Genomic DNA, 17,833 nt, shown 5'->3' with positions numbered 1-17,833 from the left:
AAAATATATTGTAATTTGTGCATGGATATTTTGAAAGAATTTGGTCAATGTTAATAACTGTCATTTTCAGCTTTTTAATGGCTGTCATATTACACATAAGAGCTCATTTCAAGATGAACTGATTACATTTCTATTTAACTATTATATTCAAGACTGTATAGATATGAATCAGCTAGCTGAAATATGTTTGTATGTACAGACCTATATAAAAATTCTATATAAGCATTCTGTTTAAATGGATTTCTATGTTGACAGAAGATAAATATAGTTGAGATATAAGATCAGTTGTCACAGGTCCCATTGGCCTTCTGACCTCAAGATACAACTGAGTTAAGAGGCTCTAGTTACTGCCACTTGTCTTCATCTATATCCCTTGCGTCAATAAAATAGATAAATATAATCAAAGAGCTCCTACACCACTGACTAGATATGAGGTATTCTTTTTGGGGTTCTGTGTGATAGACTAAAAGCCAAATCCACCATGGAAAAACAGTTGAAATACTAAAAAAAAAAGGGCCACAATCTATAAATATAGATACCCACATAAAACATTTTTATAAATGAAATTCAAAGCATCTATTTCCTCTGACATCTTCTTTTTATTTTTGCCTTTGCACTTTCAGTAGGCAAGTGAATGAAGAGCTAATCTTAATGACAAGGTAGGTAGTGCGCACTACAAGAAACATTTTTTCAGGTTGATTAGATACCTGAGAGATAATACTGAGACATTTAATAATAACAAGTCTCATTCTTCTTATTATATGATTATAATTTTCTTAGTCTATGATACATCATACAATGATAATATTTTAAAGTATTGTACTTCCCAAGAACTATTTATATATAAAACCTAAATTCTTCAGCCTTGATTGAAAATAATCCTTCAGCCTAAAAGCGGATGATTTTTGAAACTAAATACACACATTTAAATACTTTCTTTACATTATGTAATATCAAGGCAAAATTGCTATTTACATAATTCTGATCTTACTTTGACATGAATGGATGGACTATTAGGTATTGTGCTATATGTAATTTTTTTCTGAACTGGTATTGTCATCTTCATGATGTTGAAAGACTGAAGTTGCTATAGTCTTTCAAAAAGACCATGCAGGGGGTTATGTGTGAGAAGCACACAAATTGAGGGTAATATGTGAATTAGAGAGGCTTGAGCTCTGAGGTGAGCCACAGAGGAACAAATGTGTAACAGCCAGCATACTTGGGAGGATTTTCTCCAAAATGCAGGGCTGACCTAAGGTCCTGCAGGGTGAGACTTCACAAAGAATTGAACACATTCTGTTCAGAAGCTCCAGTATGCACTCAAGCAGCACTACTGCTGACATACAGACATAGTGTGCCAGCTGATAAATTATTTTCTGCTGTTTGGCATACTAAGCTCGGTTCACCTGTTGAGGCACAGGTTGAGGCATCAGCTGATAAGCTCTGCTGCATCTGGTTCTTGAGAAACTTTGTCACAAATAACCTCTTGAAGAAATGACCATTTTTATATGAAAACAACATAAGATTATTTTAAATGTGAAAAACATAGTTTTTAAGAAAGTTTATTTTCTGGCAGCTAGACATAAAGTGAATGATTCTGAACTAGCGCAATGTAACTGTTGGTGTGCATAAAAGCTGGAGAAATAGGAAAGTTCAGCAGCATCTAAGAAAATCAGCTTACAATTCCAAGCTAATCAGTCTTAAACATGAACTTTCTGAATGTGGAAGCTTAAATTAAATTTTCAGTGTTAACCTTGCAAGAGTTTCCTTTTTTTAATATAGATAGAAGACCACACCTTCCAAGGTTGTTATATAATCTTGACAGTCTTTTTTACCTTTTTCCAAAATGTCTTAATGTATTTTAGCTATATCAACCTTCAGTATTTAAATTAAAATTTGAAAAGCAGCTAGGTTTCAAGTGTAAGTAATTAAATTGTTCAGAAATTTTAAAAATACTCCTCATACAGTGTTCACTTATCTAAGCAAAAGTGCAAAAAATCTAAAAGCCCGAAAATGTATGTATGTTTTCAGAAATGTTTCCCCTCTAAAGCATAAATTATAATATTTTGCTAGCTCATTTTAAAAGTCACTTTTTTTCACAACTAGCACCAGCTTATATCTATGCACATACAGAGGAACACATGCACTGAGCCTGACTATGTTAGACCACATGAGTACTACTGATAACTGTGCTATCACTGACGTGCTTGTGAGGGTGTCTAAGTCCACACAGACATTATAACCACAACATTAGTCCTGAGTTTTGGCCCATCTGGTAGTAACTTGGCAATTTGCATGCATTTCCATGTAGTTCAAAGGAGTTCACTAAGCAATAATTAATTTTCTCAACAACAACTTCTGCAAAGCCTATGTTTGGCAATTTCGCTTCCTAATTTTCTGACAGTTATATGTCCATATTCCCATGCTTAAGAAAAGCAACAACGATCTTACACAGGTAAAGCCTAACAAGATGTAGAGGAAAAGCTGATGATAGAAACCCACAAGATATATTGTGCTCTCATGAGACCTTGCCTGGAGTACTATGATGTCCAGCTCTGGAGCCCCTATCATAAGAAGGAAATACATGGATCTGTTGTAGCGAGTCCAGAGGGGAGCCACAACAATGATCAGCATGCTAGATCACCTCTCCTATGAGGACAGGCTGAGAGAGCTGGAATTGTTCAGCCTGAAGAAGAGAAGGCTCTGGGGAGACCTTATAGCAGTCTTCCAACACCTAAAGGCGGCCTACAGGAAAGACAAGGATAAACTTTTTACTAGAGCCTGTTGTGATGGGACAAGGAGGAATGGTTTTAAACTACAAGGAGGTTGTAGATTTAGACTAGATTTAAGGAAGAAGGGGTTTTTTTTGCGATAAGGGTGGCGAAACACTGGAACAGGTTGCCCAGAGAGGTGGTGGAAGCCCCACCCCTGGAAACATTCAAGGCCAGGTTGGATGGGACTCTGAGCAATCTGATCTAGTTGGAGATGTCCGTGCTTCTTGCAAGGGGGTTGGACTAGATGACCTTTAATGGTCCCTTCCAACCCTCACGATTCTGTGATTCTATAGAAAGACAAAAACAAAATTGGCTTCTGTGAGGAATTTAGTTCAACTAGGAGCCCATTTGTCATGCAGGGACTTTATCCTCTTGCTAAAGGTCAAAAATCTTCTATTAGGAACAACTTTTTTTTTTTGTGATTCTGTTATGGACTTGTTCTGTGACCACGGGCAATTCTTCTGGCCTTACTGACACAATCTCCTCAGCATGGGGACAATGTAGGTATCTAGCAGAAACATCTTAAGCAATCATTAATTTATTACACAATGCATAGAGATAAGAAATGATACTTGGATGCTAAATATTACTCACATCACATTTAACCTCCATTTGATTGCAATAGTGAACATCTAGGTACTGTACTTGTAATTACACTACTCTTTCCTTTCTCATGTAAGTCAAACGGTATAGTGAAGGTAAAAGTTCACTCTTAAAGTCGTGTATTAGTTTTGCACACAGGGAAAGCAAGAAGTCTGACTTCCTCAGCTGTGATCCAATTGTGTTAGAAAGCTGGTGTCAGATACACTCTGGAAAACGACTGAGAAGCACACACACACATGTAATTAACCACTTGCAACTGGGTTATGGAGGGCTGGGATAACTGAAATAGAGTTCAACCTAAGTGCATCGCACTGAGATATGTGCGATCTCACTTCACCCATATGAAGCATGATATACCATGAGACCATTCAAACCATAAAATGTTCAATATAGCATTTGAGATTTATAATTTGTACAGGTACTGACTTCAAGGTACTAATAAAGACATTTCAGTGTGTGTGCATAGTACCTGGGTAAGGTAATTAAGCACTTGAGAAGGGTGTTCTAGATATAAGGCAAATGTTGGCTACCTGTATAAGAAGAGTCTATGTGCAGTTTTAAAACAAGTGATGTTCTAGAGGATCAAGATGATCATGGTAAATATAGGAAAGGACAGGAAAAAAAATTACTAATGAGCATATATCATCTAGAAACACAGCGAAACTTCAAGATGTAAGCAGATTGACATGTCACATGATGACTACTGTACTGGTTCATTGACTAACCTGAACAGAGCAAGTTACCATTCAGGCGCTCTCCTCTTTGGTAGAAGAGGAGAAATTTGGTCCTTGGTGTTTTTGGTCCTCTCACTCTTTTCTTAAAGTGTGTGTCTGGGTAACAGACACTATTTGTCTACTTTCCTTAACTTCCACATGGCTAATGCATGACAGGTAAGACAGTGAAATAATCTTAATTTCAGGTTATCCTGTTCTGATTTTGAATCAAAACTTTTCATATCAATAGCAGTATGAATTTAATATGAATAATATAAGAAATTAATGTAGCAAAATTCAGTCTGTGATCTTAGAGTAGAGGAAGCCAATATTTATTTACAAAATCTTTAAGTGAGTTGATTTAACTCGATCACATTTACTCTCGCATAGGTTTTGTTCATTCATTTTTTCACACACGCACACACTCATAAGCCACAAGATATGCATGTCCCAGTGGTCCACCCAGGATAACTTATGAGCATTAAAGAGGACTTTCTTGGGTTTTTCTTGATTGACAACAATGAGAATTAGTTTTTTGACAGAAGATTATATACTCTTTGAAAGTCTAAGTGGTATGAGGTGCTTCTTCCCTTCTGTATCCTACTTACTCCAACCTCCATAAACCTTAGGCAAAGTCGCTGTTCAGAGGGTCTGTTGTTTGTTGTTTTTTTTTCTTTTTTCTTTTTGAATCTAAATTTGGAAGATGCATATGTATAAGACTATAGCTTGGTTTCCTGGTAGCATAAGACACATGATGTGCTGTAACGTAATTTTAATCTTTCTGCTGTTTAGAGTGCATGATTTTCTGCTGATGAATTTTTTGTGGTGTTTATTCAACAAACAGACCTGATCTTGATGAAAAAAACAAACAAACAAACAAACAAAATGTTTTGCTTTGTTTTATTGTTTGTCATGGCATTGTTTAGAACAGCACTTCATCAGAATGGCTGCTGCTTATGGAAATATAAGTAGAGCTATGGTAAGGCTTTGGCAGTGTTACAGCTGGTTCTGGCAGTGTATGCTGATTGGATATTAAGGGGAATTATATTCATATATTTTTTCAACTACATTAATTAGACTCTCATATTAGCAATTATGATTTACAATAACAGTTGGATTCTGTTAACAAAAACAGCTTAATAAATGGAAGATGTTCTAAGAATTATTGGTTGTGATCTGTATCTTCCCCAGCTTGATCCCCAAGGGAAACAGAATTTACAACAGCAGCCATTTGTGGACAGTTGAAAATGATTGTGTCTGGAAATGGCCCTAATGACCAAATTCTCTAACTCACTTTGGAATTACAGTAGTCCTGCAGTCTGATTGCAGTCTGTGCTACAGAACATCTAGTAATAATGGGAGAAGAAAGCTCTGGAAAGAGCAGCCAGCAGCTCATTCCTCTGCTAACTTTCTTTTGCAAAAACTGACTTTGTACTCTTTTTTTTTTTTTTTTTCACCAAATCTCTTTATCTATCAAACTTTGAGTGTAAAGCCACAACTTACATACAAATTAAAACCCGCAAGTCTGGATCAGTTCCACATAAGAGCACTGGGAATTCTCTTGAAAGGTCTTGAAATAAGTCTTGGACAATATGGGAGATAAACTGATACAAAATTTAAATCATAATGAGTTAAATGATGATAATATAATTATTGGTAGTCAACATGATTTACCGGAAAATAAATCTTGTCAAGAAAATCTGATTTCACTGTCAGCCTTGATAAGATTATGGATTTGGTGAACAGAGCTCAAATTACATGAAGTATTTGACTTAATATCATATGACATTCTAATGAAAGGATTGTATAACACAACAAGTAGATAATGAACTGCCTAATGGACAGGTGAGTTATTACTGAATTTTCTTTTATGTAGTGTTCCACAGAGATTTGTATTGGGAATGGTTGTGTTCAACATTTTCATCGATGACTTGGTAAAAAAATATAAATTGCTACTGCTAAAATGCACTGGAAGGAAGGTGCACAAACCATACCTGTGAAATGACTGAAAAAGTATAGCTGACTGAACTTGATGTCTCAGAGCAAAGTAGTAGCAAAAAGTACCAATTGTACTAGTAAATGTGTAAACAGTATCAGTGGAATAGTAAATACAGCTGTGGGATATTAGTTTAGATTTGTGTGATTAATATTACCATTTCATAAGATAAAGCTATAAACTTTCTTTTGGGGGGAAAGGTAATCTTTTCATTGAACATGTGATATGTTTGGAAAAAAAACAAAACAAAACAAATCCTGATAATAATGACTCTGAAATATAGTATTCAGTTTTGCTCTCCACCCTTTAAAATTCTATTGAGCAGAAAGGCCAAGAAATGCCACAGATAATGTGTCTTCATTAATGCTTAATTTGCATTTGAAGAGCGGTTTTAAAGTAAATCTCTCGATTTCTTTCTGTTACTGTGCTTTGGTTCATATCACAGGGCCATGTCAGAGTGCATGGACAGGGTTGTGTGTGGATGTAGGGGAAGATATGTGCTAGGAGTGCAGCAAGTGTGCCAGATGCTGATGGACTTTGAGTCCACACATCCAGCCTAGAGATTGCTCAGAGTAAAACTCCACCTAATACTTGTAGAGGGTATGTTGGATCCTTAAGCAACAGCTTATGTACAAATCTAATCCTATGGTCTGTCATAATGCTAATGCAGCCGTAGTTAGAAATTACTCAAGGACTTTTTATTTTACCAGACCTCATTTTCCACTCCCAAACCACACTGAAAAATCTCTCCCCAAAATGATCTATTCTCCTGCTTCTGTGGCATTGAAAATATTTTCATACAAAACCATATCCTATTAATTATACATTATATTTTAGTGTATTGCTATTCCATACATTTACATAGTAAGATATCAAGTTCCCACTTGCAACAGTTGTTATTTGTCTCTTTTTTGATATAGATACAGCTAAAAGACAACAATCTGTCAAAAATCACAAATTATCTGCAAAATAGAACATGGAACATAGACAAAAGCTGTGCCACTTATATTTTAGTGTATGGATCTTGAGATCCATGTCGTCTGCTATGTACGGCCATCATAATGATTTTTTCTTATGTAAGTTTGTACACGTGCACTCCTTTTGAGAACAATGATGAAAGAAATGTGAATAAGATTCCAATTTTTTTTTTTTTATGTAGACTTGATTCAGAGTCATCAGGCACTGAAAGTTCAAATGGAAAGTATAACAATAGTGAAATTTTAGGTGAGATTACATCTTAATTATATGGGAATCTTCCTGTTTTCCATTGGACTGGGCACTGATTACCAGAGCAGCAGCTAGGAGAATCTGTACAATACCAGTTTCCAAGTCAGAGATCATAATCCTTATGTAACTCTGAATCTTATAAGTAGAAATGGAAAAAAGATTATTGTCTTTGAACTGTGTCCAGAGATGCATAGAAAAGTGTAACACTGAAACTGCAAGAGCATAAAAGATTAGGAATCACTTTTGTAAACCCTGATAACTAGCCTCTAGATCTGCTCCTCTGCACTATTTCTTTGCATAGCAAAACAGTTTCTTAACTGGAAGTTGTGAATTTTCCTTGTGTGGAATAGAACAGATACAGAAGTTGTTCTTGTTGAATACTCCCTAAACTTCAGCTTTTGGGATATTTTCCTGAGGGTGTACTTACGTATTCTACCTGACTGATCACATTATAGAACTCTCCTGCCTTATCATTCTACCACAGTCTGAAAAAGGGATATAGCCCCACCTGCTCTGCAGTTATTGCTTTTGTTCCATCCTTCCTCAGTTTCCCCTTTAGGGCTGGTTTCATGACTGTGTGCCAGTCTAGCAGGCCAAAGGGCCAAAGTGAATTTTTCAGGTTAAATCCTTTATCTGTCGTTATTCATCCAATAAACACAGATCCCTGCATTTTATTGGATGAAATCCTCTTGGGTTACTGTAAAATGGACTGGTTAAAAAAGATAAATACATAAAAGAAAGAAAATATCAACAGATTAAACCCGCAAGAGAAAATATGAGACTATAAGGAACTGCTGTATTATAGATAGATTTGGCTTATTTTTAATACTCTTTCATTTCTAGATGATTTTCTATATTGTATTTTCAGAGAAGAAGAATGAAATATCCCACTTTGTCAAGATCCAAGAGTTTTAACAGAAAATATCTCCAAGGCGTGTTTAGGTATGTTGCTTGAATGAGCAGATAATCAAATGGAATAAATATCTCACAACCAAAATATAAACAGAAACGACCAAAGTTGACTGCTGAGTCTTTTCATGAATAAATTACAGTCAAAGTGAATTTTCTACTGAGAAAGTAATCCCTAATCAATTTTCACTGTACTAGCTTGTGTCACATTTTGTTTGCTGAATTCTACTTGTCTTCCTTTTGAATTCAGACTATCAGCCCTTCCACTAAGAAATAAATAATGACATTTGTAAAGAATAATGACAGCGACCCCTCTTCAGTTTTTGTTCTTATTGAATTTTTGTCGCAATATGACTATGACTTTTCCAAGTATTTTTGGGGAGTAAGAAAAATAATTATTCTAGGTGAATAATGTCAGTAGTAATTTTCCTCTCTTTCTAATATATTGCTAACATGTTGCAAGATACAATACCTCACAAAACTTTGTTCTGAGACAGAAAGTGCCTTACTACCAGTTATTTTGACCATCGATGGCTAAGGTACATCCTACCTATAATTTGCCACAAAAAACTCCAAGGAGTAACAGTAGTTCAGGAAAGTTTGGGACAATGTTCATGTGCTTGAAATTTCTGGTTTTCCTCTAATTCACTCTCAAAATACCAGAAGAAACCAATCCCTCTGGAATGAAATAGCATGAAACTTATGCATGCCTTCTTCACTTTCTTCTCTTAGGTTAATCATTCCTCTGTTGCTAGGAGAGAAACAGCACACAGCAGTCAGCGTAAAAAAAGAAAACAGTTTCAGTCTCAGGGGGAAACTCCTTTCAACTTAAGTACTAAGGACTGGGAACCACTAATGCAGTAGGTGAGAGGAAGCAGCGCAAAAGCCTCTGAGCATCACAGTGAAAGGCTTCAGACGAACCTCATGTTTCATATGACTGCCCAATGGATGCTCCCATAACTCAGACTACAGCGCCCATGAGAATAATAAACAGTTTATTTTTTCCCCTTTTGAAATGAATATGTATTGGAATCATGGCCCAGACTTAGGTTGAAGAACCTCGTTAGCTTCCTCTCTCTTAATCTACTTTCCTCCACTGCCACTCTTACTCAAACATTTATGGATACCTTTATGTTTTGGTTATTCCTGCCTCTAGCCTAAGGACCAGGCAGGGTAGATTTGCCTAACCTTTCTTAAATGGTGTTTGGAAGAGACAGAGTATTGAATAAAGGCACGATTGTCATTGCAAGATCAACAAACAGTTATAGTGATAGATTGCAGTAGTTTCCAGGATAAGGAGAAAGCTAAAATACATTTTAAATTGAATTCTTTAAGCTTGCCCCTCAAAGGAAAAAGAGAAAAAGAGTGAAATAAAGGACTACTATTACCCTAACTTGCGAGTAAAATTATTTAACTGAAGGGGAAAGAAAATAGAGTCAAAATGGGACAGATTAACAGAAACTGAGCCAGACTTACATATGAAGGAGGGTGAAATAATATATTTAATTGTTGTTCTACCTCATTGAAGACTGATATCCATAACTATACTATATCTGTTGTGAAGATATCTGTCCTACTGACCTATAGGATTAATGCTTTTCAAATCTCTTCACTCTTATCTTTTTGAGTGGTGTAGATTTTAACAACATAGAAATTGCAAGAAGAATGATTCTGTCTTCTCAGAAAGTATTGCATTGTAAGTGACTAACATACTCTGATCTAAGGTAGCCACAAGTTAAATCCCTTAGTGTAGAGTGTTTTAGTAATCACATGTGTCTTGACCACAGATGCACCATTCACTGTAGCTAAATTTCAGAAAATCTGAAGATGAAAGAGGGCACTTCATCATCTAATCTGAGCACCTGCACCATAAAGACTATGGAATGTCACTCAAAACTTTAGGAATCAGATTCATTATTTCTAGTGTAGCTAGTGCGGACCATATAATTTGCTCTGGAGATCTGAAGGAGTGGAGAACTCACTGAACCTTTTGATGAAGTATTCTGTCGTGAAGGTACTTCTACTATTTACCATTTACATCCTCACTTCAAAATTCAAATAGACTGACTCTTTAATGATAGATATAAATAATGCTGTTTATTGTTGTTGTTTGTTTATTTGATTGATTGTTTTTAGCCTCTGTCTCCCAAACAGATTTTTGAGAATACGCTGAGGACTCCGAGGGCCAGTCTGACAGCTGAAAGACTGTCCTCCTCAATAAATCGTGAAGAAGTATTATAGATCTGTTCCAACCACTATTATTTCTGTCTGACCTTATTCTGAGTTGTGCCTTATCTTTCTTCTGAGTCTTTACATGTCACAGGAGTTTACATAATTACAGATATTTCTCATATTATATTTTTATATTGCTGTGGAACCTTGATGGTTCAGCTAGCACATGGCACAGTATGACAGGTGCTATACAAACACAATATTAGCATCTACATCAAAGATCCCTGCTTTGACAGGGTCTACTTTGACAGAGAGGTCTACTTTGACAGACAAAAAATTCATTATTTCAGATATATAACTTTCAAGAATTATTTAAAATTGGTTTTTATAATTGCATCACTTCAGTAGTGCACCGCTTCCTAAACTAACAATGGATTGTAACGAAAGGAGTTCTTATAAGGTCACCTGTTACATTAAGACTTTGAAAAATGTTGTAGATGCATGATCTTGTGTAACAAATTGCAACTCTGTCTTGTTTTATATACTTGTCTAAAGCAATTACTTGGTGTAAAAGGTCATCAGCTAAAGAAGCGTTTGCTTCTGATTTTTTTTTTTTGCCACGTTTGCTTTAGCTTCTATATATAAACATCAGACTTGAAAGGGAAAACAATATTCCACCTCTCTAACTTTCAGATTCCATTTGATTTATAAAACTTAAGGTGGACTTATTTTCTCTTTGCAACTGCAATTGAACTTGAACAGCAGTCGTATAAATACATAAAATGTTTAAGATTTTAATTCCAGATATGATGAGTCCTGAAATGCAGAGATGCTTCTATTAAGGAAGGGTCTTTGGTTTTGTGCATATATATATATGCATATGCAAGACAGTATTTGTGCACAAACTCACAGAATTTTATGAAAGGTAAATTTTCTTTCAGTTCACAGTAAGTGAGCACTTATTTGTTCAGCATGTTTCCCTGAACTAGAAATACTTTAGAAGTAATCAACTGGGGATTCCAGGTTCAACCATTGCATTAGACAGGGCTTGCAGTGTTTGGGTAGTGGGTGGCTGCAGGGTGCCCAGGAAGGAGAATGGCATAACTTGTCCTTTGTCAGTTGCAGTTGAGTCCAGCTAACTCTGATACCAGTGCCAACACCCTAGCGCACACCAAATCTCCAATCTGTTGGGGAGAACCCACGGTGCAGCCCCAGGACCACATGACACATGACTGGAACCACACTGCTGCAGTCCCTTGCCCAACTTTTCTCCTGGGCCACACAGTCTTCTCAACGAGACAGCAAAATACAATTAAAATACAGCTTATACAATTAAAATATGTTCATGATTAGTGTTCTGGAATCTGAGTCCATTCAGTCTCTGCTCTACTATTTTGGTCTTTAATTGCAACAGCTTCAGATGTTGAGCCTTGATTCAGTGGTCTCAATATAGGTAGCCAATGCCATTTAAGATACTTTGTAGTACTGTGTTGGCCATTAACCGCTGCTTCAGTAGCTGCCACAGTTATCTTGAGAGGCTGCACAGGATGGCTCTGCTTCTGCAAATACACCAAGTCCTGGCACCTTTGGTGTCTAAGCATGAACAAGTTGTCAAATCTTCTGCTGCAATCACTACAAATTGAATCAAGGCAGCCAGCAGAGTCTAGAGAGCTCTTCAGTTTGCCCTGAAGTAGATGTAGAGTGCTTGATCCAGTTTCCCAGTACAGGATACAGACACTCTTCTGTGATACAACAGGACATGGATGCTCATGGGGCTGGCAGGTATGATGGAGGATGAGAAACCTGTGGCCTTCTAGACCAGCAACGAGAAACCAGGCAGTATATGGTACTGGAGGAGTCTATTTAGGAAACTACATGAAATGCCTAAAATATTTTTGTCTGAATCCCTCTTTAGGTATCTTGACTATGTTGACTAGATGTCTGTTAATCACAAAGGGAGGAATATGTCTTTCTCATAAGCAGGCATCTGTTTGTAAGAACCTATATTTAAGTGTTTGAATCTAGAATAAGAAGGTAAGTATGAGAATGTCTCTGATACTCTAATTTACTATATTTTTGTGTTTCATATGAATTTACAAACACATAAAGAGTAGGTTCATTGCTGATTATATCTTTCTAGTTTTTCATAAATGTATTAAGATTTCAACAAAAATTAAGTTCGTGCAGGTAAAGTTGTGTTTAGCCTTGGATTTACCAAATCATTTCAAATACATGCTATTCAGGTTGGTATCTTAAAATATTTCCAAAAACATAACTGCATTGCAAAGACAAATGTAGCATGTAAACAAATATTTTTTCTTTAGAGTCACTTCTGTATTTTGACTGTATCTGCTCTACTTTCTGCACTGTTCTTAACTTTCATATTTCTTAAATAGATTTTTTTTTATTTAAATATCCATAAAATGATCTAGTATTTACAAGCCTGCCTATGTCCACTTAATTGGAAAGAGGCTGCTTTGTACTCTGGGGTTAAGGCTGGAGTGCAGCTGGAAGAGGTCAAGGCTTTAGTAACTTGGAACCTTGGAATTATCCATTTCTTGGTGCCAGTATCCTAACTGTTTAACCTGATATATCTGAATGAGCTGTAGTTGATTCTGATTATGTGTCTCAAAAGAAAATTTAACAGTGAGATATCTGTTTTGGAAAAGTAAAAATTTGTAAGTGAAAGGTTATCACACATGTAGATCAGGAAAGATCATGATGCTGCTGGGCTTCCCTTCTAGCACAACTTGGCACCCAATTTCTTCTGGACAGGTATGTCTGTCTTTCCAGGTCCAGTCCTTTTTTTTTTTTTTATTCCTACCCTTACTACAGAATTCTATGTCAGGCAATTGGCCTAACACAGGGTTGTTGGGGAAAGGACAAAGTGAAGAGGAGAAGAAGCTGCACAGTACCTCAGACACATCAAGGCTGTCCTTAAATAGGATGCAGACAAGTTTGGTTTATGTCCACAATATTCACAAATATCAACTCAAGAGAGTTGGACACTATGGTGTACAGGAAAGCTAATTTATATTTTTTCCTCCCTTGGAGGCCTGTAGCTGTGGGTATATTTTGTGTAAGGCAGACTAGTTTTACAGATGACTATATTCAGAAAACAGCACTAGTAACACTTCTAAAACCTCTCAGAAGCATTTCTGTAATAACTTAATTTTGTAATATGTGGATTTTTTTTTCTACAGAATATGCAGTTCTACAGTATAAAGATTTTATTGCTGCCAGTTTTGTATGAACTGTATAACTTGCAGCTTCACTACTCATGCTGAATTTACTGACCTCTCTGTGTACACAACCTAGAGAAGTGCTTAGGGTTGAAGGATGCCTTAAAAACAGTTGCTATGAATTTTACTTCATCATATAAATCACAAAGATAGCAGGTAAAACAAAAGAACTACTGAAGACCTGCCTTTTGCAGGGGTCTGACCAGTGCAGAAGTGCTTCATGAAAAATAGCTTGGAATAAAGGGTCCAATTCTGTTATTTCAAAGAAGAAACAAACAAACAAAAAATAATCAAGGGGAGATTGATCACCAGAGGTGAAGGAGACAGCCGTCTTTAAGATGTATTCCATGCATCCAGCAGCTGTATATAAATCACTGTATATGTACTTTTTAGACAATTTGGGTAAATGCTTCTCTCCTATTTCCAGTCATATTCGTTTATATATACTTTTTTATGTGTACAGGTGTTTTCAGAAACAACATACTACTTAAAAGTGACCTATGCCCTTCTGGGCAGCAGCTGGAGGCTGGCAAGATGGTGTAGGGAACTGAAAATGACATTAAATACAGCTGAGGCAACTGAATTGAAACATATATCTCCGCCGACGAGAATTTGAAGTTAGGCAGCTAGTTCACATGTATGTGCATTTATGATTTCACCTTAAAATACAGATTAAGATTCTTAATCTAGATCTGAGGTTCTACTAAAACTGCAGACAGAATCTGAGGGGATGGTTATGTCAGTTTACTTTGATTTATGTTACTTTACCTATATTGTTAAAGTCACTCAAGATTAATTAGGACATTTCAGCAATCTCATTATTTTCTAGAAGTTAGAGTCATGGGAAAAAACCCCAACATATTAATATCTTCCACTGCAGTTGTGGCCTGCAGGTAGCTGCTGGAGACCAACAAAATCTTGTATATTGCTCTATCAACTCGTTATATAGGAAGATCCTCTGTGGAACTAAGGAAAGATTTATTCTTCAAAAAGAAAGAAGTATCTTGAAAAAGTTGTTGTTTGGTGAAGCACAAACAGTGTACGTTGCTCTCTAGTATAAACAAGAAATGTACAAACATATCAGCAATTTATGGTTACACTGGTCACTGGAAGCAAAGTTGTTGCTTGGGTCAATAAATTAACCTGTAAAGAAGTAACAGGCAGAGAAGCAGATGAGCCAGCATTTGTACAGTGCATGGGGTATTATTACGCATTATGAAGTATTTAATATGGTTTGGTGGAACTACAAGGGAGTCATGTGGAAAGGTAGGTTTATTTTCTGTTATTAGTTTAGAGTTTCAAGTTTGAATCTGTTGACCTTTTCCACTTTCATATTTTTGTTGAGTTTAGTAAAGGTCTATGTTTTTCAAATCACTCCTAGGATGGTCAGAAATAAAGAATAATTTTTGTACAGGTTTTACATTTTTAAATTTTGTTTGACGGGGCTTTTTTTCACTGCACTTCAAAAGGCAATATGTTCTATAACAGCCACTCCACACTGTTAAGTTTTGAAGAGGTGTGGTGATGTTTTCCTGAGATATAACACTAAAAAACTGTGAGTATGTGAGAGACTGTGTCGAATGTTTGTCTCAACATTGTCGAAGCGTCAAACCATCACCTAAACAATGGTACATCAGTCAAACCATAGGACTGGAGTCTTCATGTTTTTTCCTGCAAGATGATTCCCTTATCTTGCAAGCCAGTCAAGCTACAGGACTGGAAGCTTCCTGTTTTTTCCTCCTATTTTCCCACAAACCTGAATGCAGAGCTGATTCTGCAAAATTTAGCCTTACCCCTACTTATGCGCCCAGACCCAGGCCAGAAAAACAGAGGGGCTCAGAGATGGTATTGGGCATGCGTATCACCGCCAGGTGAGGGGTGCGGCCAAGCAAACCCGCTCTTGGAATATGTGATGTGGATAAGACGAACGATAAAAGGACAGAAATGACCAACATCGGACGGAATGTTTCCCCCACCGAGTCAACTGGACTGTCGGGACGCCGCAGCTCCGTGGCGGTAGCTATTGCAACTGAAACTCTTTTCCCTCTTTCCTTTCTTTCTCTCCTTTCTCTTGCATTTGCGAACTTCTTGTCGGGTTAATAAAGTTACCTGGCGCTTGACTCCATTTTGAGTCTTAATTCTGTTCCAGAGAAATATGAACAAAACCACGCTCCGGTGTGTGTGAGGTTGGTCTAGCCGCCCCTATCCTCCCAGACTCATCTGAGGTTGGCTAGAACGCAAGGGGGCCTTCCTCCCACCCGAAATCGGAGCGTGACAGAGTAGAAGTGATCTGAAGACAACAGGACAACTCTTTAACTCATCTGAGTCATTACTAAGCATTTTCTTATTGTTATTCCTTTAAGGGAATTTACATCTTTCTTGGCAAAAGCAGCAGAGAAATACTAGATCCTCCTCTTTGTGTTCTTTCTGTGTCTCTGCCTCTCTGTCACTGCCTGTCTCACTGCCTGTTCTTATCTCTCTCCCACTCTCCATATACAGATATCTCTCTCTCTCTTTAATGTATCTTTCTAAGATGCTGTACCTGCTGTAGAAGGAAGCCAAGAATATCTATAGAAAGTAACTTGGGAGAAAATCAATTTTGTGTAAAAGAGGGACTTTTGGTCTCTTTGAGTGCATATAAAGACAACAGAAAAAAAAAAAAAGAAATAAACCAAAATCAGATTCTCATACTACATACAGAGTAGTGTTTCCCAATAGCGTGCCAACCCAGTCACTAGCCCAGTTATTGACTTTCCATGCAGTCTGATGGTGCATGATGAAGAGAAAGGTACTCCATCTGTGAGCAATTTTACTGAAGAACCCTAAGTAATAGCTTTCCATCAGAAAAAAAAAAAAAAAACACAACTTAATCAGGTTTCTCTAGAACAGCAGTTATTGGCACAAACAGAGCTCCTTGACCTAGTTTTTAGAGTACTGTGTTATAAATGCCAGACTTGATCAATAACTTGCACACATTTTCAGTTCCACTAGCAAGACCCTCAGGTTTAGATGTTTGGTACTTGCAAAACTTGCCTATATGCTAATTATATTGTTCCTACTAGAACTGTCTTGCATTGCAAAACCTTGCCATGAATGAAAATATTGCATAGAACTGCACAGAGCTTTACCCTTGAATTAGGATAATGTGAGATTCCAAAACATTTTCTGTCTGCCTTTTCCTTTCAATAAAGGAGGAGGGGAGTGAACAGAGAAGCCTACATTCAGAAATGTTGAGTGGAATATATACTTCCTTTTGTCTAGTGGCTTCTTGAGTGCCTAAGACTATTTATAATGCAATTAGTATTTAAAAAAAAAAAAAGATTGCATTTTTAGAAATAAAGTGCATTAGGGGATTTTTTTTTTTAAGGTCAGTGGACTAAATATAGCATCAATGCATTCAAGTCTTATTGGCAAGGAGTCACATCCACTTCAGTGAATGGATGAACTATTGAATGAATGGATTAAACTATTCAGCCTGTAAGATTGATGCATTTTAAAGATGTGCTTAGAATTGCTTTGGAGGAAGAAGAGAAAAAAAGAAACTAGAAAGTACAGAAAGAAACTAGAAACTTGGTAGGTTTTTGAGCAACTTGAGATTCGGGTTACACAGAAGGCTACTGCTCTGCTCAAGACAATACAAATGAGAGAAAGCATAGAGAGCAGAGTGAGAAGCTGATTAAAAAAAAAGACACAACAATGAGAATATGATCAGCGCTGTGGTAATTACCCTTTAAAACTAGCAAAATTTTGCTTTAAGACTAGCAGTTTGGACTTTAACAGTGTAGCTCATGATATCCTAATACAGTAAATAAAAGTGAAGTGTTTTGTCATAGCATTTTATTATTTCATTCTTAAGTGTATAACCCAATGTGCACCCAAGATCTTCATCTCGTAGAGTAAGAAAATAGAGGTGTACTGAAAGCAAAGAGTACATGCGTCACTTATTTAACAGGGTGGGATTCTGAGGAGGAGTTTGAGAATCCTCACCTTTGACAACGTTATTTTCTCTTTCTAAAAGCATACACTGAAAATTAAAGACTTTCATATTACCTGAAAGTAAAGGCATCACTGACTGTTTATCCATGAAGGGTGATGGCACAGCTTTCACTTGATAGAAAAAGAAGGTTTTCGTACCTCATCAATCTTCCACACTTCAGAAGGAAACATACAGTGGCAGGCAACCTTCACAGGTGAAGT

Source organism: Chlamydotis macqueenii, chromosome 1 (assembly GCF_036417535.1).
Source record: "Chlamydotis macqueenii isolate bChlMac1 chromosome 1, bChlMac1.mat, whole genome shotgun sequence".
In the NCBI taxonomy this organism is placed as follows: domain Eukaryota; kingdom Metazoa; phylum Chordata; class Aves; order Otidiformes; family Otididae; genus Chlamydotis; species Chlamydotis macqueenii.
The sequence above is the reverse complement of the archived record's forward strand: the minus strand, read 5'-3'. Positions refer to the sequence as shown.